General features: G+C 23.3%; 1 protein-coding gene across 4 annotated transcripts in view; it reads left to right on the top strand.

Annotated features, from left to right (window-relative positions):
• Window positions 1-3,329: 3,329 nt before the first annotated feature.
• LOC122508348 (synapsin) overlaps window positions 3,330-8,119 on the top strand; it is an 84,522-nt gene continuing 79,732 nt past the window's right edge. For 3 of the 4 annotated variants that reach the window (XM_043621636.1, XM_043621635.1, XM_043621637.1), the window contains exon 1: window positions 3,330-3,429. The gene's annotated coding sequence lies outside the window, so the exon portion shown is untranslated. The remainder of the gene's footprint in view (window positions 3,430-8,119) is intronic. The other variant, XM_043621638.1, reaches the window with a different exon arrangement.

Raw genomic sequence — 8,119 nt, 5'->3', positions numbered from 1 at the left:
ATTGATTTATTCCACTTAAAATTTCTTCACTGTCAGTGACTAGTTTTAATTAGTTTTTAGGAACTGGAAAATTTATTTTCAACGAGTTTAAAACTATTTTACTAATGGGTTTCTGATCTTTACACTTTTCAGTATTTTTATTATTATTATTATTATTATTATTATTATTATTATTATTATTATTATTATTATCATTATTATTTTATTTTAAAATTTACTCATTCTACTTAAAATTTATGTTTTTAAATTGAAAACTTCTTTAATTGTCAGAAAATTCGTTGATCTTTATCATTAATGTTTCCTATTTCTTATTTTTCAATTTTTTTCTTCAACTAAAAAATGTATTACTGTCTGACTTAAAATTGACTCATTCTACTTAAAATTTTTGTTATGAAAATTAGAAACTTCTTTAATTGTCAGACAATTCGTTGACTTTTATCACTAAAATTTCCTATTTATTGTTTATCAATTTTTTTTTCCAACTAAAAAATGGATTTTTGTCTGACTTAAAATTTATTCATTCTACTTAAAATTTATATTATGACGAAAATTGAAAAGTTCTTTAATTGGCAGACAATTCGTTGACTTTTATCACTAAAATTTACTATTTCTTGTTTTTCTGTTTTTTTTTCTTGAAATAAAAAATGGATTATTGTCCGACTTAAAATTGACTCATTCTACTTAAAATTTATGTTTTTAAATTGAAAAATAAATCTTTCTTTCGTTTGTTCAATCTGTTGACTTATTCTACTTAAATTAAAATTTTCAATTTTTAATTTCTAATTTTTTGTAAAATTAAACAATAAGTCAAAAAATAAAAAAAATTATTATGATAAATTCAATTTAGAATTGTCAGTAAAATAAAAAATTTTTAGTAAATTTACTGAATTTTATTTTAAAAACTTCTTTTCTTAAATAATCACCACGTTTATTGGCTTGAGTTTGCTGACACTAATTTTCCATTTAGTTTTAATTTTTCTCAATTTACGTTTCCTTGAAAATTAATTACCCACATAATTTTCAAGCTTCTTCTCCAATTTTCCCCGTTTCATTTTGAAACGGAATTTTCTGCAGTTTACCAAAATTTCTAGCCATTAGTTAATAATTATCAAATGAACCCATTTTTAATTGTTGTTACATTAGAAAAATGTGAATTTGCCTCGCACTTGAAATCTAGAAATAAAAATAAAAAATAATAAATAATAATAAAATATAAAATAAAAAATTTGTTTTTCATTTCTATAAAAAAAAAAATTAGGAAAATTAATGATAAACAATATTGTATACAGAAGGCTAATAAAAAAATTTTTTTTCCACATTTTGCCTTTGGAAACTATAAGCTTTTCTAAAAATTTCCATCTTTTCATTTGTTTTTCTTTCTATTAAAAATAATTTCTCAAGGTAGGTAGTCACTTTTTCTAAAAAATATATTTTCTAATCCTTTTTGCCCCAAAAAAAGCGATTTCTAATAAAATCTGTTTTTCAAAAAACAATTTTCCAACAAGTTTTCATTTCTAAAAAAAGTTTTTTTAAAATGTTATGATTTCTAATATATTTATTTTCCTAAAATTTGTAAAATTCCATAATTTTGATAAAAGTTAGAAAATTGTTTTAAAAAAAAACTAAGATTAAGAAATAGAAACTATTTTGCATATTTTCTGTTTCTCAATCACAATTTTATTTACAAAATTATAAGTTTCTTTTTTAAAAAGAAGAAAATTTTTTTATAAAATTACTAATTCTTATCACAATTTTATTAACAAAATTCTGTTCCTCTTTGAAAAAAATAATAATTTCCATCATTTTTATACAAAAATTTCCAAAATTAATTTTATTTATAAAATACTTTTTTAGAAAATTTTTAATACCAAAATTTTCAAAATTAATTTATTTATAAAACACTTTTTTAAAAAATTTTAAATACCTTTTAGAAAGAAATCCCTATAATTTCTATTTGTTAATTACGATTTTTAACTCGATTATTTTTTAATTTAGTTAAAAACTTTGCATAATTTCTATTTTTTCCTATAATTTTTTAACGAAATTTCAAATATTTCTTTTTAAAGAATTAAAAAATTTTTGTAAATTTTATTTTTTTAATCATATACCTATGCGATATATGATATCGTTATTACAAAAATTGAATATTGTTAGTAAAAAAAAATTTTTTTAAATTACCTTCATTAGAGAAAGAAATTTTTAGAAAATGACCTTTATTCGAAGAAAGAAAATTAGAAAATCACCTTTATTAGAAAAAAGCTTTTTAGAAATTCACTTTTTGAAAAATAATTAATTAGAAAATACGTTTTAGAAGAACTGTACCCCAACCATTTCTCAATATTAAAATTAATAATAAATAATTTTTTTTTAATTATTTTTTTTATTTTTTTTTAAATTAATAATTAATAAAGTAATATTAATAAATATATTAATTAATAAATAAAATTAATAATTAATAATTTCATTTCCTTTAATTTAATAATAAATAATATTTTACAAAAGAAGGTTAATACACTGAAAAAAAATTTTATTTGATTCAAATAACCGATTACTTGACTATTTATCAATTAAATATTTAATTGAATCAAATTATATTTATTGGAGTCAATTAAATTGTATACTTTTAATTTTTAATTAAATAATAAATAATATTAATAAATAAAAATAAATAATATTAAATAATAAATAATTTTTTAATTATTGAATCAAATACAATTTAATTGACTCCAATAAATATTATTTGATTCAAGTAAATATTTAATTAATGATAGTCGATTAATCAAGTATTTGAATAAAATAAATTTTTTTCCAGTGTAAAAAATAATTTTTTCCTATTTTTTGCCGTTGGAAAGAAAAATTTTTCTGACATTGGAAAATTGAGATCAATTTTCCATTCTTAAAAAAAAATTTGGAAATATTCTCAAAATCCTTTTTCCACATAATCACAATAATAAATTTTGCATTCAAAAAAAAGGAACATGAATATTCATACAAAAGTACATAATAAAATTTTCCTTTAAGTTTAAAATCAGATTTGGTAAAAAAAAAAATAGGGTCGACATCTGGTCTCGAGATTCGATTTTTTCCCTCCCTCTAAAAAAAAAAAAAAATGAGAGAGGACAGTAAGTAGTTAAACGGAGTGAATGGAGTGTACGGCACTGTCGAAATGTATGGTAGGCTTTTATCTCGAATACTCACACATTTTTGCATTGAGATATTCTCCCATATACGTATATCAGTTGAACACAGAGTCGCGTGTTCGTTGATGGTTGATTTTCTCTTCGCTGGGTAGGGATGAAAATTGTAGGGGCAAGCGCAGGCGTGTCCGTATCGACCCGGAGGCCCTGGACGGCAGCACCCTCGCAATTCTCAGGCAAGCTTTCACTGTTTCATTGGCGAACTAGTGGGTAGTACACACACACGTCATAGGTAAGTCGAAGCGTGTGGTTCTTTCATTTTTCAAAAAAAAAAAAAAAACAACAACAAATCAAATTCTCTTTTCTTTTCTCGCACCTCTTTACTTTCTTTCTTTTTTTCTTGTTCATTTCTCTCTCTCTCTCTGCTGTCTATCTCTTATCTTTATTTTTCCTCTAGCTTTTGTTGTCTATCTCTCTCTTTTTTGAGTATCTTTCTCTGTTTTTACTCTCTTTCTCTCTTTTTTTACTTTTTCTCTATTTTTTACTCTCTTTTTCTTATTTTTTGTCGCATTTCTTTATTTTCCTCTGTTTTTTAATTCTGTCTTTTCTTGTTTTCTCTCGATTTTTTTCTTCTCTTTTCTTTTTGCTTTCCTTTTCTTTCTTTGTCTCTTTTCTTTTTTCCTCCTTTTCTTTCTTTGTCTCTTTTCTTTTTCCCTCCTTTTCTTCTTTCCCTCGTTTTCTTTTTTTCTTTCTTTTCTTTTTCCCTCGTTTTCTTTTTTCTTTCTTTTCTTTTTCCCTTTCTCGCTTTTTCCCTCCTTTTCTTCCTTAGTTTCTTGGTTCTCTTTATTTTTTCCCCTTATTTTCTTGTTCAGTCTTTTCTTTTTTCCCTTCTTTTCATTTTTCTCTCTTTTCTTTCTCCCTTTTTCATTTTCCCTCCTTTTCAATTTTTCTATCTTTCCCTTTTCCCAGATTTTATTTTTTTCCCTATTTTCTTTCTTCTCCCCTTTTAATTTCGCCTTTTTTCATTTTTCCCCCTTTTCAATTTTTCTATCTTTCCCTTTTCCCAGATTTTATTTTTTTCTCTATTTTCTTTCTTCTCCCCTTTTAATTTCTCCCTTTTTTTCTCTATTTTCTCTGTTTTCTCTATTTTCTACTTTTTCCTTTCTCTATTTTCGCTCTTTTCCTATTTTTTCTTTTCTCTCTTCTTCTATTTGTTCTTTTTTCTATTTCCTATTTTTTCTTTTCTCTCTTCTTCTATTTTTTCTTTTTTCTATTTTTTCTCTTTTCAGTTTTTTCTTTTTTCCATTTCCTATTTTTTCTCTCTCCTGTTTTTTCTTTTTTCTATTTCCTATTTTTTCTTTTTTCTCTTTCCTGTTTTTTTCTTTTTTCCATTTCCTATTTTTTCTCTCTCCTGTTTTTTCTCTTTCCCATTTTCTTTTTTTCCTTTTCTCTCTTTTTCCCTCTTCTCTCTTTTCTTTTGTTTTCCTCTTCTCTCCTTTCTTTTTTTTCCTTCTCCCTCTTTTCTTTTCCACATCAAAACTATTTTTTCTCTCTTTCAGTTTTTCCTCTTTTTCTCTCTCTTTTTTTTTTTTTTTAAACACCTCTAAAATAAAAGTGTTAGAATTAAAAAATCAAAAAAAAATCCGTGAAAAAATTACAGTGCCAGTTTTTGAGAAAAAGAGCATTTTTTGTCGAATAGAAAAAAAATACCTGTGGCACTACTGGCTGTTCTGTAACAAGTGGGACGCCCCTTTAGTCCTCGGAAACGACGTACGTCGACCCCTCGCGGTTTATATTATCAGCACGCTGCCCTATTCAGCGTTCTTTTATTTTTTTTTTTTTTTATTATTTTTTTTTCTCGACCCATCTCCCCCCACCCCCTTCTCTCTCTCTCTCTCTTACACTTTTTTTTCTCATTCCCTTGATATTTTTGAAAGGGTTGAATGCGCAGGACTGACACGTGATCTTTACACAACGACACCTTTTTCTTGTTTCGAAAACCAAACCCTCTCTTCGATGAAAATACTTGGGACGAGTTTTGATCTTGCTTTTCACGCGGAAAAAACGTCGTCTTCGTCGTCAAGCGTTTCGGTGAAAAAAATATTTCGGAAGTGAAAAATTTTTTTTTTTTTTAACTGTTTTTCACTGTTTTTTCTCTCGTGATATAAGGTAAGAGTGTATATGAGTGGGGGCGGGTGGAAAAAAAAATTTTTTCAGTGATTTTTCTTTACCCCTTTTTTTTCTTGTGACGCTATGCGAGAGAGGAACAGGAATTTAATGATTTTGAAAGATTGTGTATAAATAGGGAGTGAATATAGAAAATATGTGTATATATAGTGAATATTGAAAATAGATTTTTCCTTCGGAAATTATTGGAGAATTTTATTCCTTTTTTTTAAAGTGATTTTTTTTTTTTTTAATTGACGTTTTTGCAATTTTATGGAGATTTTTATATTTAGTTATTTTTTTAATTACCCTTTTTTGTTATTTTTTTAATTGCCCTTTTTGTAATTTTACGGAGATTTTTAGTATTATAGTGATTTTTTTTTAATCCCCTTTTTTTGCAATTTTACGGAATATTGATTAATTTTTCGTTCCAATGAACGACAATTTATTTTATTCTTCGTTAAAATTTGAATTCTTTTTAGAAAATATTCTTTTTGTTAATATTGAAAATTTATTCCTCTCTATAAATGCTTAATTTATTTTATTTTTAATTTTATTTTGGTAAATTTTGAAAATATTTTAATAGAAAACAATATTTATTTGTTTATTTAAACGTTCAAAACTTTAGGAGAAATATTTAGAAAATGGACAAAGGACTTGTTTTTTGTAATTTTTACTCTTAATTTTTACAAGAAGATTTTTTTCTTAAAATTTTCTATGTAAAAATAATGCATTTTTTCAAATTCAACGTTTTTGAAGGAATTTTCGATAAATTTTATTTTCAGTCATTTTTTCTTTATTTTATTTTTTTTGTAAATTTATTCTCTTAGAAAACACTTTTCTCATTTTGTTTTGCAATATTTCGTTTAATTTTTTTTTCATTCGATAATTTCCAAGAACAATTTTTTAATTTTACAAAAATTTGTTTGTAAAATTTTGTCTCTTATTTTTAATATCTTTTAATTTTAATTAAATTATTTTTATTTTTTTATAAATTTTTTGCAGAATTATATTTTTTTTTGTTTTTTTACATGATTATTTTCCGACGTAAAATTTTTTCCACTATTTTCTAAAGCAAACATTATTTTAATTATTTTCTAAAGGTAAATTGTTTTCCATTATTTTCAAAAGCAGAAATTATTTTCATTACTTTCACCAAAGTGAAATTATTTTCCGAAGTAAAATAATTTTTTTTTTTTCTAAAGTAAAATTATTACCACTATTTTCGAAAGGAAAAGTTATTTTTATTATTTTCTGAAGTAAAATTATTTTCACTATTTTCGAAAGGAAACATTTTTTTTCATTATTTTCTAAAGTAAAATTATTTTCACTATTTTCTAAACTAAAATTATTTCCATTATTTCCACAAGGAAAATTTTTATATTTACCTATTTAATTATTTATTTATCATCCATATTTTAATTTATTCACATAATTTTGCATTATTCTCTTAAGTAACATAAATAGAAAAGCAAAATTTATCCCATCGATTTTTAAAATGAAATAAATAAATGATAAATTCTACAAAACGTATTCGTGACATAATCTCAGAAATTAAACCTGTCACTGAAATAAACGTTTAGTTCGAAATATTGAAAATTTTATCATATTTCAAATTATAGATTTTAATTCAATTGAATACTGTATATTAAAATGCAAATTTAATATTTATTTATGAAAAATTTGTTCTCTTCAATATTTGGAGAAAAAGAAATTAAGAGTGGTAAAATTATTTTATTATTGTTGTAGAGCACTGTTAATAAAATAATAAATAATTTTTTAATTTAATTTTAGATTCTTTTACGCTGTTGAGTTATCGATTAAAATAAATAATGGAGCATAAAATATTCCATGAGATTGAAAAGTAAAAAATTTAAAGTTTAAACTCACTTAAATTCGAAATTTAAAAAATTTTAATTTCATATTTTCTTTTACGAAAATTTGCCATTTTTACAAAAAAGTAATAATAATAAATAATAAACAATCACTAATTTAAATTATGTAATAAACATTTTTACTAATTCAAAAAATCTTTCGAAAATGTTAATTAAACGGAATAAAATTTTAGTCATGTCTGACTTAAAATTTATTCATTCTACTTAAAATTTATGTTTTTAAATTAAAAACTTGAAAATTTCTTTAATTGTCAGACAATTCGTTGATTTGTATCACTAAAATTTCCTATTTTTTGTTTTTACCGTTTTTTTTTTCTCCAACTAAAAAATGCATTCGTGTCTGACTTAAAATTTACTGATTCCACTTAAAATTTATGTTATGAAAATTGAAAACGTCTTTAATTCTCAGACAAGTTATTGACTTGTACCACTATAGACGTTTATAAATTTTGTATTAACTTTCTTCAAATATTTTTCTATTATTAAATAACTTGATTTTTGTCTGACCTAAAATTGACACATTCTACTTGAAATCTCGTTAATTTGAGTGGAAAATTCTTTATTTGTCAGACAAATATATGATTTTTTCGACTAAAAATTATTAATTTTGCATATTTGTTTTAATGAAAATTTGAATAATTCAAATTGAAATGTTTTCGTTGATATTCAAAAAGTCTTTCAAAAATTTTTAATTAAATCTCATCTTCTCTTCTCTTTCTCTAGCTTTCTTTGTTTTTTTTTCACTTTAGAATTTTTTTTTTCATTATTCTTATTATCGAGAATGAAGAAAATTCAGATTTCCCTCGACTTGATTATAGTTCCTGTAATAGCACACTATATAGAAGATCTGGGCCAAGATTAAGCCAATTTCGTGGGTTAATGTGGGTCCAGAAATGAGAAATTGATTGCTACTGATGCTTG

This window comes from Leptopilina heterotoma, unplaced genomic scaffold (assembly GCF_015476425.1).
Source record: "Leptopilina heterotoma isolate Lh14 unplaced genomic scaffold, ASM1547642v1 Lhet_54, whole genome shotgun sequence".
NCBI lineage: Eukaryota > Metazoa > Arthropoda > Insecta > Hymenoptera > Figitidae > Leptopilina > Leptopilina heterotoma.
The sequence above is the reverse complement of the archived record's forward strand: the minus strand, read 5'-3'. Positions and strand labels throughout refer to the sequence as shown.